The sequence below is a fragment of the Rhinichthys klamathensis genome, unplaced genomic scaffold (genome assembly GCF_029890125.1).
Source record: "Rhinichthys klamathensis goyatoka isolate OS25496 unplaced genomic scaffold, OSU_Roscu_1.1 h1tg000051l_1, whole genome shotgun sequence".
Lineage (NCBI taxonomy): Eukaryota > Metazoa > Chordata > Actinopteri > Cypriniformes > Leuciscidae > Rhinichthys > Rhinichthys klamathensis.
The window spans coordinates 828,551-846,437 of NW_026606597.1; the positions used below are offsets into that span (position 1 = coordinate 828,551).

A 17,887-nucleotide genomic window follows, 5' to 3' on the forward strand; every position below is an offset into this window, starting at 1 on the left:
TTTTTCTCGTTCTCTTAATTCTTAATGGTTTTGTGCACCTTGTGGAAGCCGATCCTGCCAGTTGCAGACTCTCTCTCCTCAGCTCTCTCTCTCTTTTTCGCGTGTGTGTTAGTTAGTTGACTGGACTCTCTAGCAGAGGACCACTTGCTGAGTGCTTTTCATAAACTGAAGGCGAGATCATCAGGTGGATCAGCGCCATGAAGCAACTAAACATGGCGCGTTGCGTCACGTCACATGTTGTAGATCTGCATGTGACTTTAATATGTAAATATGTGTTAGTGCTGTCACCACGACACGTGCTCGATGCAGTGGATCGGAATGGTTTACACTTCAGAACAAACGAATTCCTTAACATTCGCACGGCTAAGATGCACACGGCTCTTTCATTACACACTGAGTCAACAGCCAAGAATTACCAGCCAACCGTGAGACTATGTTACCATGGAGATGCTCTGCCAGTGCTGACTGGTCAGCTGGCTTTGGAGGAAAAGGAAGCTTTGCTCTGTGAAAGAAGCAGAATTATGAGTTAGACCATATCAGCACATCCTCTCATTGAGTTGATCGATTATTTTGTTCATATTCAACTTGCTGCGATTAAACGGTGGCTGATTTACTGATTTACACAGGAATATGTAATGCAATGGAGAGATATCTAAAATCTCACTTATTTGATTCACACACACACACACGATATTACCAGTATGAATTTTGTTTGACTATTAGGGTTGCACTGACAATAAAATGTATACCAATAATTATTTTTACGTCATGGCTGATAGATGAAATTAAGATTTTATGCTATTTGGTTTGAATACATTTTAAAATAAAACTAAAATAAATTGTTTTTAGCAATACAACATTATAATGTAAAGGAAATGAGATTGCTCAAGGTGACATTGAACAGTGTTATTGAATTAATAGTGTTTTAAAGTTAAAGTATCTAAATGTAAAAGCGGAAATGAGCATGCACAAAATTATATTCAGTATCGACTGACATCTACAATATATAAAGTAAAAAAATCTCTATTTGATTTCCAGGTACTGTGTGAGAGATACTGAGTCAAAATGAAGAGAATCTTTAGAAAATATAGCAATCATAGAAAGAGAACCTTAGTACACCAGTGTGATATTTGATGTAACGTATGACAATAAAAAATCTGTTGTGGCTTTCATTACAGCATTAAATATATTGTACTTTGTGTACAAGTGACTGTCTGCTCATTGTTAATGGACTTCAGTGAGCTTAGATAAATTTTTTCAGAATCATGATTAAGCATTTTTTCACTTTTGTAAAGTGTCGTAATGGACAGAGTTACCAGTGTAACGCTTGGCTGCTCACACAGTAATGAAACCGCAGGAGAACACTGCTGACTGAAAAAGATCTCTTTCAATTACCAGATCAACTTACTTCTGGTGTCCATCATACAGCACTGTATACAGCTAAGTCACTAACCAAACACAGGCAATCGCACGCCAGAAATAGGAATCTAATATCGGATCATTTTGGTAATCACAGGTGTATTTCCACTCTGATGAGAGGTGTGTTGGGTCAGCTTTTGTGCCTCCTATCAAGCATGCAGAGGGAGATGCGCTCGGTGAGTCTGTGTTCGTTCGATGAACAATCTGGACGGCAGGAAATCCCCCCCCTGGTTATAGTAAATAAATAACCAGATGTTCCTCTATTCATGTGAGTTTTGGATGGGCTTGCCATTTCTTTCTGCATGTGCTTTGGTTTTAAAAACTTGCATCCTGATTGACAATGTATTTGTGTTATTTATTTATTACTTTTTTTTCTTTCTTTCTTTTTTTTGTATATCGGAGACCCTGTATCATTTCTTTCTTTCTGTTCCTTTTTTTGTGGGGGTTAATTCATCAATCTTCTGGATTTTTCTACATGCATATCATTTTGTAGGCAGCAATATGAGATGTGATGGAATTGAAATTATGTGCAATGTTGAAAATTAAAAAAAAAAAAACATAATATATTAAATAAAAATGAAGAAGGCCATTTTTATCTCTCTTTTGTGTGTGTGCATTTTTGAACAAATCTTCCACTTCTGAGATTGTGTGTATATGTGACAGTCGATATAGTCGAGAGACTTACAAGTCTCTCGCCATGTGTTCGTACCGTCTCCAACTAAGACCTGTGACCGAGGACAAAGAGTTTTGCCATTAAGGGACATTTTCTGATGCAAGGGCCCATGGACTTGTTTTTGACACCTGATCCTCCAGTCATTCATGTACGGCAGCGTTTAAATATTTAACATGGAAGCAGCATGGAGTAATTACTTGACTCTTGGATTTGCTCCAGACGCAGGAGCTGAACTCCCACTGAAGACAATGTGCCTGAGCTCACACCCTGCAAACAAAATAGCACTGCGCCACGCTCCATCTAGGGTCACACGCATACGCTCAAATGCGGCGATGTAAACACAATAACACTTGAATGTTGATGTCGTCCTTCCCCTTTTACGCACATTCACTTGTCCACACCAGTGCACCAAAAATAAATGAGGTGTTAATTAGTCCCAGTCTTATCTCCTGCCATTGTCTGACTTCAGGGAAAAGTCACCAGTGGCTAAGACGAGAGTCGACAGGTACTAGGGTACAGGTGACCTTTCTACTTTAATTATAGATTGTCCCAATCTCTGTGGGCTTCTTTATTTACTGTAAACTGCAGAAGCTGACATGGAAAGAGACAGATTTGTCTTTGTGTGTTTGCATTCCGCCTTGAAGGTCAGTGCCTGTGGACTCTGGGCTACGGACGCAGGGTGTAAATCAGCGCTGGGGTACTGATATTTATAGACTAGCGCCCATCATTGTTGTCTGTAAAACGGGGGTGAACTTGCCAGAGGACCCGGAACAATCTGTGAAGTCTACCCGTCTTTGCTTCCACTCCAGCTTGCTTCGTCACACTTACGTAACATTTCTGACGTGGAATGTCAGCTGTCACATTCGCATTAGCTGTGTCCGAACATGTTTGTTACCATTGGCTGGAACAGTCAGGGTGCAAACGCACATTTATGTAGACTGGCTCGCCAATGTGCTTGTCGTGTTTGGTCTGAGGAGCACGATACTATATGCATCACCCTCATGCAAGGTCATTGAATGAAACAGGCCAAGAGTAGTATTATATTTAGTTTGGAGTCAGTCTTGCTGGCTTTGAGTTGGAGCTTGTGGCTGTCTTCCAGGAATTGGCCACATCACTCAAAGGTGTAACATTAAACCTGACACAGAACAATAGCCAAGCACATGGTGGGCATTCTGTAGCGTTCACACTACCAGGAAACGTGGCAGTAAGTGGCTAGCCTTATCCCTAATGCTGCTGGAAACATAATGCCCAGCCTGTTACTGTCCCTAGAAATTCGACACCATTTAACGCTCCAACAGTTTCTTTTAACCTCTCTCTGCGCCGTACTCCTGGTTCCTCTCTTTTCACTCTAATCTCCCCCATTCTTAGGTTCCCCCAACTCATCCACAGATAAAAGTCCAATCTCTCTCCTGCTATGCTATTGTGCCCTTTTCCTCATCACGAATCTGTACCCTAATTACCAGCTCTTTTCCCAGGGCTTCTCCAGACGGCGTTTGATTTTCAAGCAATTAAAGCAATCAAGTGATAATCAAAATTTTGATTTGCCCAAAAATGATCGTCGGTCATGGCCAGTGAAAGATTTAGCCAAATTATTTCCCCCCTTTGAACTGCAATTGAGGAAGAGATCAATTGTGATTTAACATCATTTATGAGATATGTGCGTAATAAAAGACATCCTCGTCGTTATATGCATATCTTTTAATTGATAAGCTTTGAATGTTTGCCTTGTGACAACACTAACTACCATCTATCTTTTGAGTTCAAAGGTCATGGCTTTATGGTTGCCTTTGTCAAAGTTAAGGTCATAGTTCTAATTTTAAAAACATGCGTCGACATCAGGGTTGTGAGCCATTAAGAACTGTAATTTTAACTATAAAGGGTTATCCAGGTCATCTTTGAACGTTAACATAACAGAGTTTTTAAAGTTTTCTTTTTAAGCCTTACAATTCAGTAAATTTCTTTTCCTGACATCCCAATTCAACTTCCTGTTGGGTGTGGCCAAGTCAATTGAATTGCAACTCATGAATTTGAAGGAAGCCAATTCTTTCAACCCTGGTTGACTTATAGTAATCACAATGAGTTACTTCACAATAAGGCGTACAAAGGGCTGTCAACATCACTCTTAAATGTGCTGTAATATTTGCAGAGAGAAAATCTGCTGTCTTGGCAACAGAAGCCTCTTTTGAAATGGGTCCCTTCGGCAGCTATGAATATATGTTAGACCAGTCTGGTAGCTCTGCAGGACTATGTGAAACAAAGAGAGGGAGATAAGAGAGGGAGAGGTGATGAGAGTGGGAAAAAAAAAGACTCAAATAAATGAGTTCAACAATGGATGACAGAGCAGAATAACAGTCGAGGGACAGTTCAACGGGAATGAGAGGAAGAGATACAATTGTGAAAGAGTGCAGAAGAAAAAAAATGTATGAACAAGAATAGGAGCATGGCAGAGTGAATGGAAGTAATACTCTGGCAGAGAGATAGAAGACTGTTGATGCAGAAACGATTGAATTGTAAGAGAACAGAACACATAAGACTGCATGTACTCAGCCAACCATAACTCTCACACACACACACACACGCACACACACCGCCACGGGCACACGGCACATCCTCATCCGCTCTGTGCAATTACTGACATCATTCTCTGATAACTCTATACATGGGACTCATCTTAAGCCACCCATAATACCAAACCAGCCTCCGAGAGATAGGCAAATGAGGACCAGAGAGCGTGATTCTATATGACACTCGTGCCTTCGCGGTCAGCGTGAGGCCTTGAAGAAGCTAGTGGGCTGTAGCTTGGAGCTAAGGCTTAGTGACATGGGTAGCAGTGCGGGGAGGAGGGTTTTTGGGGGAGAACTGGAGGTTGAGCACAAGAGCATGGCACAGACAGTTTGTGACATGGAAGGCAGGCGCTGTCTTCGATGCACTGGCGGTGAAATGCACCCGCATGAGGTGTGAAGGGAAATTTCTATTTGTTGTCATGGAAACTGCCAGTGTGAATTGTCTGAAGCAAAAATACAAGTGGAGGAGAGGGGAGAAGAGAAGAGAAGTGAAGAGGGGAGAAGAGAAGAGAAGTGAAGAGAAGTCACGTGGTAGATCTATTCAGGGGAGACCCTTTCTTTCATTGTAGACATGAATACGATTTTTTTTTAGGGCTGAGGTGCACTCTTTTACTATCAAATGTAAACTGTTTATTGCTTCCTCTTTTGCTCACAGCTAAAGCTTTCCAACATGCCTACAAACATGAGTAACTGGATTTGTCAAGTTTATGAAATTGATATGATGTATTAGCCAAGTCTAGCTGCAGATATTCATATACGCTGTATACCCTGAGTTGTTCTTCTCACAGCGGAATAGGTGTCGGGTTACATTTATTCCGATTGTGAGCGACTGAATGGTACATTCAAGCCTCTGAATGGTACGCGAACACAGTCGTGCAGAAGCATTCTGCTTAAGCGGCTCTATCTCAGAGGATTTAGACTCAGGGGGAGGACAGTATATTTCCTATGAGCATTCAACACAGTGATATATAAGGGTGTCAGGCCATGTCAATCACATACAATGGATATTTCCATTTGTCCGCTCAACCTTTCGGAGCACACAATGCGGCGGGTCCTTTTGGAAAGGCCTCTGACTGACGCACAAACGCATCACGGACACATATACACGCACACACTTTCAAAGGCTTCTGCCACTCATCGGGGGCCTGGGCTGAACCTGAGCAGCAGGAGTCAGTCTGATATTTTCAGCTGTGACACCCATGACCTGCCAGTGCCCTCATCATCCTAGGTGGCTATGCGTGTATGTATGCAGGTGTGTGCGTGAGACTATAGGGATTAGAGTTTCAAATTAAGTTTCAGACCAAATGAGAATGAAAGCCTCTCGACACAGCTGTGTAGAGACAATTGAGAAATAACCTTCAAACAATGTCACAGAATTCCCAAATCATGTTGGTTGCTGGTCATAAAAGCACCAATTATCTGGGATCACAATCTGGGATCATATCAATCAGCAGATGTCAAAGCTTTCCCCTAAATACATATAATATATACTATTTTTTACATAATCCAAATACATATAATTTTAACTGATACATTAATGAAAAAGTAATACATTAATAAATTACATTTTTAACTTTTTAAATCTTAAAAAAAAGATAAAATTAAACACAATTTGGTGAAGTTCTATTGAAAATACGCTTTATACTTTTATTTATATTAAAGTATAAAGAGAATGTTAATTTATACAGTTTAAGGATAAATTGTAGATTTCAAAGCAACTTTGTTGTTTAATGCGAACATTAATTATCAAAGTTTGAGATAAATAGCTCAAAAACGTGTTACAACTATTGACAGTCTCGCACCTCAAATGCACTGTAAGTCACTTTGGATGAAAAAAAAAATGTGCTAATTTAAAACAGATATCAAATTTGAGTCTTGTGTTTACAACAATGCAAGGTTGAGCAGAGGTCATGTGATCACTTCCATGCACATCCTCATGTGTACACTTGCATGATTAACAATGGGTAGACGTTCATGAGAGCTGCAGCATAAACATTTGGTGCTGAAGGGGGTTAGCTTTGGACTTGGATTTCAACGAGGAATGTTCCGAGGAGGTTGAGATAATGCATGGGGGTGATGTGGAGAAAACGGGAGTTTTTACAAGTGCTGTATTTTGATCCTACAGTGAGTCACTAGCTGATTTCACTAGGACAGAAGAGTGTCTGGTAATTTGGGATGAAATAGCAATGGAGCAGCAGATACTGCATGCAGAGAACATCTCTTGGAAAGGCTGCAAATGCAAGTGACATGAGGGTTTTATGCAAGCATGTGGTTTGATTGGCAGGACAGTTTAAGGATTATATGAATAAGTGTCATACTTTCCTATTGAAGTTATGCCATGTTGAGATGTGCCCCCTGTGTTGAGACATGTCGTGGTGCACATTTTTAGAATTCCTGTTTAGCATTACTGGTGCATATATCTGCAGCATTCTGTGATGAAGTGTGTTGTATAACTCGGGTTCCCAAACTATTTTATACTAGGACCCAGCTAGAGAGGTAATAAATCTCAAGACACAACAAAAACACTTTTTTAGAGTGAACTATAAAAATAAATGCATTGGTTCCAACACAATCTCACAGAAAAACATAACTTTTACGAGGTGAATATGTACGAAAATGTATGATTAAAAAAAAAAGTAAGCATGAAGGTCCACCCCAAACCCACCCACCATAAATGTACAAATTCATACAAATTAGCCACCTATATTTGCCAAAACATACAATAGTTACAAATTGCCATGTGGTTGTGGATTTGTTCTATTTCTCTTTTTTATATTTCTTGTCAAAGTATTGCATGCCTACTTTTCACTTGCATTACTATAAGTGTTAAGGCAAAAAAAAAAAAAAAAAAAAAGAGTTGCAGATAGAATCTATATTTTGCTTTCTTGGTTGCACAGTAAATAACAGCCGCCTAATGGATTTATTAAACTAATGATGCTTTGACATAGAACTTGCAGTTCAGTAAGTGAGTCAAATGTTGATTCATTAGCTGCTCCCACTGATCATTCACTGAAGGATTCGTCAGACTGAATCAAACCAGTACCTCCTGAATTAGTCTTTTTGAATGATTCAATAAAATAAATGTTTTGTAAGATTCATTTGTTTGTGAATCGAATTAGACAGATCACCCTGTATGTTTGTTTTTCTTGCAACACTGATGCATGATGTTAACTTGTTAATTGATTTTGAGAACAAATATTTTTCATATTTATGGCATGAACCCATTCTCAAATTTTGCGCTACTTATTTCCACTCTGTGAAACCGCTAGAACTTTAGACGTGCACAGCCCTGTGTTTATCTAATTTTGGCCTGTGCAGATAAATGGTATGCAGTGAAGAGTTCAGCTGAGCTGTGTTGAACTATGTTGTGCTGTGTTACACTGTGCCGTTTTAGCTTAAGCTGCTCTGAGGGAGCTGTCAGTCAGCCCTGTACATGGCTGAGCAGCTCACAGGCATGGGGCATATCATTCAGCCTTACAGAGAGAGAAGAGAGAGAGAGACAGAAAGAAAGAAAGAGGGACACTAACAGTTTCCTGTGGGAGCAGAGCAGTTCACTTCCAGCCTCACACTGTTAGAATACCAATTCATTCATCAAAGACTCAAGCCACACACACACACACACACACACACACACACACACACACACACACACACACACACACACACACACACACACACACACACACACACACACACACACACACACACACACACACACACACACACACACACACACACACACACACACACACACACACACACACACACACACAGACAGTCTTTTTCATTTTGCCATGTACAAAGCTTTTTTAATGACACAGAGTAAACAGTATATGTTCGATTTTCTCTTGCAGTGCTTTGCCCCTAAAAAAAGTAAGGAAAGTCATAAATGAATTTGTTATGGATGCCTAATTTGACGGACAGAAAAAACAAGCTACTATTTGCTCCCAAACCAAAGAAATCCTTTCTTAAAATGGTCTTTTTTTGTTGTTGCATCTTTTCCTCCTTTTTTTTCACGGACAGAAATAGAATGAAATGGCTTGGAGGAAAACGAAAGGCATCCTCCTGTTGGAATACCACACAGGCTCCGCCTGTAAGCTTGAGCTTTGCATAAAATGAGCATTGATAAATTTAGCTGACTTACGTAACCATTCCTTCCTCAAATTCAAACTGATGAGGCAGGAAAATATATTTATTTCATTCTAAAGAGCCTCTATGCTAATGAATAGTGGAGAGGCTTTGAATGTGTCACACTGTGCTGGCTAAGTGACAGGCGGAGAGGAGCTGGGATTGGACTTGGCTAAGCTCAGATCCACATGCTGTCTCTGTGATGAACAGGACTACCTGCAGAGGGTTTGCTGCTTGGCCGTGGAACACTCATGGAAATAAATAAATAAATTCATAAAAAAGATCTCACATGCTGGGTTGAGATCTGCATTCACTGTTTAGGCTTCAAACATTTTGCCTCAGTGAAGTGCTGAGTTCTATCTCCATCTGGAATACTCGAGTGTGAAAGCGATTCAGCGACGTGCAAAGTAACACATAGCACACACACTAAAATGCTGCCTGAACATCTGTTTATTGTCTCGCATTTGCAGAGATTTGTAAACGAGTGTGCTAACATTCCAATTCTTGGTAATGGCTGGTTAAAACTGATCTGATGGTACCTATTCCTCGGGTGAAGCGAGGAGATCACGGTTAGGTTAGGTTAGGTTACATCAGAGGAACTCTCTCGCCTTCTTCAGTGCAGCTACATCTATTTCTTATTGGCATCATGCCTAAAAATGTTTACAAGCCATCACTGCTGTAAATCCATCCTGTGGCTACTCACCCAGAGCTGCTCCAGGGTCCACTTATCTTATGATTGTACAAGGTTTGTGTGCATAACTCAACCTCTCTGCTGCCATCACTCCCAGAAACATAAGATGTGATCTTAATGTGCGCTTCAGCTATTCTGTCACACTGCCTGCACTGGTTCATATATCTAAAATTTAGGAATGTAAGAACAGTTGACTTGTGGTGATAAAGTGCACCTGTGTTATCAGGAACCAGAATAATAATAACTGTAATATACTTAATATATTGTACAGCAGCCATGTTTTTTTTAATGCATTATAAAATATAGGGAAATAAACCAATGCAGCAAGAATGCAGTCTGGTATATTAGCTAATTACAGAGAACAAATAAACCAGCAAGATAAACAAAATGCAAAAAAATTATATATATACATACACATATATATATATATATATATATATATATATATATATATATATATATATATATGTGTGTGTGTGTCATTGACATGGCGTGTATATGTTTGTCCACTTGCATCATTTCCTTTTAAAATAATCTGATAAATTCATGACATATATCACTTTATTCTATACAATTATTTAGTTTAAATTAATTTTCAGTACATTCAAATAATAAATATTATTTTATGTTTTGGTATCTTAAACCAAAACATAAAACATCATAAAATATAAAATATTTTAATACTTAATATCTATTTAAGTTGTATATACAGGTCCTTCTAAAAAAATTAGCATATTGTGATAAAGTTCATTATTTTCCATAATGTAATGATAAAAATTAAACTTTCATATATTTTAGATTCATTGCACACCAACTGAAATATTTCAGGTCTTTTATTGGTTTAATACTGATGATTTTGGCATACAGCTCATGAAAACCCAAAATTCCTGTCTCAAAAAATTAGCATAATTCATCCGACCAATAAAATAAGTGTTTTTAATACAAAAAAAGAGTCAACCGTCAAATAATTATGTTCAGTTATGCACTCAATAGTCAATACTTGGTCGGGAATCCTTTTGCAGAAATGACTGCTTCAATGCGGCGTGGCATGGAGGCAATCAGCCTGTGGCACTGCTGAGGTGTTATGGAGGCCCAGGATGCTTCGATAGCGGCCTTAAGCTCATCCAGAGTGTTGGGTCTTGCGTCTCTCAACTTTCTCTTCACAATATCCCACAGATTCTCTATGGGGTTCAGGTCAGGAGAGTTGGCAGGCCAATTGCGCACAGTAATACCATGGTCAGTAAACCATTTACCAGTGGTTTTGCACTGTGAGCAGGTGCCAGGTCGTGCTGAAAAATGAAATCTTCATCTCCATAAAGCTTTTCAGCAGATGGAAGCATGAAGTGCTCCAAAATCTCCTGCTAGCTAGCTGCATTGACCCTGCCCTTGATAAAACACAGTGCACCAACACCAGCAGCTGACATGGCACCCCAGAACATCACTGCCTGTGGGTACTTGACACTGGACTTCAGGCATTTTGGCATTTCCTTCTCCACAGTCTTCCTCCAGACTCTGGCACCTTGATTTCCGAATGACATGCAAAACTGAGCAACAGTCCAGTGCTGCTTCTCTGTAGCCCAGGTCAGGCGCTTCTGCCGCTGTTTCTGGTTCAAAAGTGGCTTGACCTGGGGAATGCGGCACCTGTAGCCCATTTTCTGCACACGCCTGTGCACGGTGGCTCTGGATGTTTCTACTCCAGACTCAGTCCACTGCTTCCGCAGGTCCCCCAAGGTCTGGAATCGGTCCTTCTCCACAATCTTCCTCAGGGTCCGGTCACCTCTTCTCGTTGTGCAGCGTTTTTTGCCACACTTTTTCCTTCCCACAGACTTCCCACTGAGGTGCCTTGATACAGCACTCTGGGAACAGCCTATTTGTTCAGAAATTTCTTTCTGTCTTACCCTCTTGCTTGAGGGTGTCAATGATGGCCTTCTGGACAGCAGTCAGGTCGGCAGTCTTACCCATGATTGCGGTTTTGAGTAATGAAACAGGCTGGGAGTTTTTAAAAGCCTCAGGAATCTTTTGCAGGTGTTTAGAATTAATTAGTTGATTCAGATGATTAGGTTAATAGCTCGTTTAGAGACCCTTTTCATGATATGCTAATTTTTTGAGACAGGAATTTTGGGTTTTCATGAGCTGTATGCCAAAATCATCAGTATTAAAACAATAAAAGACCTGAAATATTTCAGTTGGTGTGCAATGAATCTAAAATATATGAAAGTTTAATTTTTATCATTACATTATGGAAAATAATGGACTTTATCACAATATGCTAATTTTTTGAGAAGGACCTGTATATATATGTATGTATATTGTACAAATAAATCACCTCTTACAAGCAACTGGTTCCCTTCAATCATGAAGTGAATTTGTCTGTGTAACATTCCTGTAGTAAGAATGTTTTTTTCTGTGATGCTTTTTGTCATCCTATATTTTATACCATGTGTGTCTGATTCAGAAGAGCGGCAAACCCTGAAGAAAGTCAAGGTTCAGCTGACACTTCAAATCGAGGCATGGCAAACTCAAGGTCACCCTGTCTGCCCCTTATAGGGCAGGGAATAAGGAAACTACTGTAGGAGCAGATAAGACCAATATTAATTCTGATAAAGACATGAATAGCATAATGGGTAACAAACACAGATGATATTTTTCTTAAAGTGTATGTTTTGCTATATGATGCAAAAGTTTTATAACAGGAGACTAACAGCATGACTGAAAATGGAAACAGGAAAGGCCTGTAAGTAAACCTATAGAATAAAGACTCCCTACTACATTTTCTTTATTGCATTTATTCATACTATCAATGTATTCGTCATATTATCTTTGTTGAAATCATATTAAGACATATTTTTTTGTTGCTTTATGCTTGTTTAAATAATCTAATTTAATTATAAACAAAACAGAGAGATGACCCGTTAAGATAGCTAAACTCCTTTAAGCTCTCATTAAAGGAGAATTTGATATCTGCCACTTGAGAAGTCCCTGTAATCGCCTGCAAGACTCTGCTAAGTGCTTCACAGGGCACCGTCCATGAACCGGCATGACTGTACACGGCTACAATCATTCAATCTGTCCTCAGTCTCACACACTCTCTCTCGCTTCAGTGCGAAATGCTTCATGATTCAGTAGCAGCGTGAGACTGCTATTGATGCCAGTCACCACCAGGACTGTAAACTCGGCAGGGCCGAATAAGACGGAGGGGCCCTGCTAGCTTTGGCACAAGAGGCAGATGGAGAGTTGTCTCATACCTAGTGGTCTTCCCTTTAGGAGGCTGCCAGGACAATACAAAGATGCCAGCAGCTCCACTTTCTTGTTTGTTTTTTTTAATAACAAAAAAAGTTATATTTTTTTTGGTAAATGTAAAGGCCCTTTCACACCAAAAGTGCACATGCAAAAGAAAATGCAAATTCACGCATGTACAATAGAGGGTGCAGCTCAAACAATCCTCTCAGCTGTGCTGCCATTGTGGAATGCAAAAGAATAGGGTGCAAGCTTGCAGTTTGCTATTCCCAGATAGCAAACTGACTCCGGAACGGATCTGCCGCGGAGGTATCACAAACTCCGGAACGGATCCAGAACGGAGTCCACTTGCACAGCGCAACGAATCCGGAACAGATAAGGATTGCGGATCCGGACTAGATCCGCAGCAGACCCTATCCGTATCCGCTGATAAAGCACCTCACCCGCCGCGGACCCGATCTGGACCCGTTCATTTCGGTATGAAAACCTTCAGATCCCTCATTCAAAAGTAATCTGGCCAAAACTACAGAAATATTTCAAATCTAATGGTGGACCAACATTAGATTGACTGGTTTGCTCTATAAAAGCTTGAATAGTTATTAATGTGTCTGCCTTTATAAATATTAATACAACATTAAATCATTCAAAATTTTAAAATCATAATTTTTTAGCCAGTAACGATAAAAAATAGAAAGTATAAAAAATAGGTCATTAAAGACTTTAATGACTTTTTTAATGAATTTTTTTAATAGTTTTATTATAGGCTACTTTAAATAGGCATTACAGAAAAAGGAAATTCAACTATAAATTGTTCCAAGAACATCGTTTTATTTAACAAAAACACATTTTACTTTACTGTTGCCAGGTTGAACCACCGTATTACATGTATGCTTTAATCTCGTCATCGGTGGCGGCACGGGAGACATGCTTTTCTCACAGCACCTGTAATACACAAGCAGATTTTCATTAAATGTCATGAAATCACATTGAAGCTACCAGGTTTTTTTTTTTTTTTTTAAGGATAGACATAACCACTGCCTTTAAAACAAGTGTACGTACACTGTAACTTTTTGCGCTCTAGCGGTTAATAAACAGAAACGTATGCGTCTTGCGGTAGAACATTGACTATGTTTACAATGCAGCCAATAACCCGTTCAAAACCGGGATATTAGCAATAACCCGGTCGCGCACGGCCATGTAAACACCTGCAAAAACCCGAATATGCTTATATCCCGGATTTTAAAAACCGGGGTATGATACCTGGGGTACCTCTTTTCTAACCCGAATTTTTGGTCATGTAAACGCGCATCGGCATATCCCCATAGTGATTTGTGTTCTGCGCATGTTCTATTCGCAAGGAATCTTGGTCTTTTGAGTAGAGGAACTTCTCGGCGCATACAAAAACCTGCGTGCAGTATACCGGAAGTAAACATGGCGAGACGCAGCACAGCATACTTTTGGAGCGAGGTCAGTACCAGCACCAAAGCGCAAACAAAGGCGATCGCCATCTGCCCCGAACTATTCATTATGCGCGTGCTGCTGCTGTTGTTGTTGTTGTCTTTGGATACAGGAAGAAGAATCGGAAATGACGCATTCTGCGTCTTGAGGTTGTCCGTACGTCTTGACGCTAACCGTGCGTCGCCGTTTACATCGGGATATTGCAATTCCATGCATACAGGAGAAACTCTCTCTGCTCACGCATGTAAACGGGTTATTCCTAATGTTTCAGAAACCCGAATAGTGACCTTAACCCGACCATAACCCGAAAATAGGCTGCATGTAAACGTAGTCATTGTAGCCAGAGCTACTTCTCTTTGTTTATTTCTATGGCGAGTTACGGAAGGTAATGGGATACTCCGCAGCGGTTGGCATCCCGCGCTGTCTAAAATAGTCAGAATATAAACACTTATTATTAGCCTATAGGTGTATTGTAGTGATTCAGGATAAGACAAAAACACACTTTGGAAGATGGATTCATGATGTACTTGTTCCACATTAATGTTGTACATATTAAACAAAAAAGTTACATAGTGTACCTTTAAGTAAAAAGTTTGACTTTTTGTAGCTTATATTTTTTAGACAGACAATATAATACATTTACTTACACAGGAGTAACTTTTTAGACTCCATCTGGTTGAATGATTTTTTCCCATTCATGCCCTTCCAGTTGATCCTCCTTGCAACATCGTCATGGAACATGCGGGAAAGGATGTTCCATGTGACATATTTGGTGTCATGGCCCCAATAGTTGCCAGGGAGGAAATCTAAAATGTAACAAAAATGTGTTATTTATTATAGGCATAACAATATGACTTTCCGATTGGCTGGAAGACCATTCAAAACATTTATAAAATGGCTGATAAAATATATTTTGCTTAAAATTTTACGGTACACTGTGTGGGAATTTTCCCATGTAGCCTAATTAAAGATAATAAATTCTTCACGTACAAGGATAAGTCAGATTATTGGCAGAGCTAATGTTACACCAATGAGGACATATTTATGAATAAAGACATTGATTTTAGCTAATAAAATACTTAAACTACAGTGTACCTTTAACAATAATTAACTATAACACAGCATGTGTTTTTTCACACCCCAAGGTTAAAATGCACTGTAAACAAAATGATCGTAATTTTAAAGTGCCTCTATTATGGCTTTTGAATATTCCCTTTCATGCAGTGTGTAACATAAGTAACATATGTTTGTGAATGTGAACGTTCTGCAAAGTTGTAAATGCATGATAAATAAAGTGATTGTCTCCCAAAAGAAAGAATCGACTCTGAACAAAATTAGGAAATATCAAAATAACATAATAGGGTAACTTTAACAGTAAAACATGAGATTGGGAAAAACAACTCACCACACTAAATTGTGTTTGTTTATTGAGCCACTCCTCAAAATTCTCCACTTCTTCCATTGATGTCAATGGAAACTCAACTTGGTTGTCAGCCATTTCCATGTCTTGGCCTGCAGGGTTCAACTTGCTTGTCAAATAATTAACTTTAGACATGATTTGCTCTTGTTGATGTTTTATTAATTCCAGCAAGCTCATTATGTGGACTTCCACAGCTGTAAAAAAAAAGAAAGAAAAAAAGTTTGTAATATATAAATAAATTTCATTCTGCATTGGTCAACTCTTTAAAGGGGTCATATGATGCCATTTTCATACAAGTTAATATGATTATTTAGGGTCTAAATGAAAAGTTTTTAATATACTTCGAGGCCTTAGGCTTTTTTTCACATATAAACATTAATCAGCGAACATAAACAGAAGCTCAACTAAATGATTGATTAAGTGATTATCATTTTAACCATGACATGGCATGACAAAAATGTGTCAAGTTTTCATTGAATAAAACTAGATTAAAATTGAGGGCGGATCCGCCCCGGAGTCTATTGCTATCAGGGAGAGAAGTTCAAAACTCTTCAGCAATGAAAACATGAAACACAAATGTAATGTTTATCTGAAGTCATTATGTTTGAACTGAATCATCAAAGGTCAGCAGCAAAGACATTGGTTAATAAAGTGAGATTAAATAAAGTATATTTGTGTTTTTTAACATATTTAGTCATTACAGGTTTGTGAAATATTTTGAGTTTGCATTTTACAGTTTTTATTCATTTTCAGGAATACTGAATACTGGGGGGATGCATAAACAGGGGGTGCTCTCCTGACATTGTGCTGGGTGGCAAAAGGCAGACTCACACATGCTGCAAACAGATGGCACATTTGTCCTTAGAGATGCTTCTCATATTTTTATCATTAACCCATATTAGCAAAATAAACTTTTTTCATGATGTCTCTTAATAGAGGGTCTTTGAGTTTTACTCTTTGACCAAAGCAGGTGTCTGCTTTGGATGAAGTTACGCTGTCATTGCATCACATCTGGGCAAAATCTATCTGATCTGCCTCCAGTGAATCATAAAAGGGTAACTACTGAAAGTCAAAAAACTCTCTGCAATGTCTTGACTTTCACTTATAATGGTTGTCATTTAGTGTAGTTGGCTTCACTTTGGCCCTCTTGGCTCAATCAAAAACAGCTCTTATTATATTGTAAAATCAGAAGAAAATCAGTGCAGTATTAAACTGTATTTTTTTCTTCTTCCAATGTAGTGCAGAGGCTCAAAAGCTAAAAGGATCACATATAGTCTACCATGTGTGTTATTTGCCCTTTACAGAATACTGCCAATGCTCCTGCTCGTTGTGATAAACTGATCCCCCATCAGTTGTCTGTATCAAAACGCATCCAAATCCAGGTCACATCCCAGCCAGTGTCTGAATGAAAGCCAGCATCCTAGTCTTACCTACTTCAGACCTGCAGTGACATATGTATCCAGTTTTCCCTTTTGCATACGTCACCTAATATCTGAGTGGAACACAGATTTAAAGCTAATAAAGGTCTCATGAAATCACTTATAGTGCTGGTCAGAATTATTTTCCCCCTTGGTAAATATGATCAAAGATGGCTGTAAAAAAATAAATCTGCATTGTTAATCCTTTTGATATTTTATTTTAAAAAAAAAAATCAAAAATCTAACCTTTCATTGAAGTAAAATAATTGAAAGTGGGGGGAAAATCACATTATGAAATAAATGTTTTTCTCCAAAACGCATTGGGAACAATTATTTGCCCCCTTTTATTAAATACTTTTTGCAACCTCTTTTTTCCAAGATAACAGCTCTGAGTTCCCTTTCGTTGTCACTCCAAGTTACGTCGGATGACGACGAATGGGGTTTCGCTTAGAAAGCCTATCAACTTCGAGTATACTCCGTAAGTAAACGAGCCAATGGCAAAGAATTGCCAGGGGTCTGTGGAATTTGCATGGCGCAACTCCGCCCCACCTCGTGGGTATAAAAGGAGGACACTGGCAATATGCAGATATGTTTTCGCTTCGGAGCCAAGTTTATTCTTCACTCGACAAGCCATCTCTGAACTGTCAGCTTTACAGACGAGCGAGATTCTCCGGTGTTGGTGTGACTGCGATCTCCCAGCGAGTGCACACTTCCTGCTTATCTGTGCAGTGGTTTGCCAGTGATTTGCCAGTGTTTCTCCGTGGACGCTTCAGCACTGAGTTTCCTATTATAAAAGAGCTTGCACGCGGCACGTCTTTTTAAAGATGCCTCGCCCGTGCACTTCTGGTTGCTGTAGACTCGGGTCGACTCTGATGGGCA

General features: G+C 39.3%; 1 protein-coding gene across 1 annotated transcript in view; it reads right to left on the reverse strand.

The window, feature by feature from the left end:
• The window catches only part of fshb (follicle stimulating hormone subunit beta), a 77,104-nt gene that overhangs the window by 38,539 nt on the left and 20,678 nt on the right, over positions 1-17,887 (reverse strand). The window lies entirely within an intron of this gene.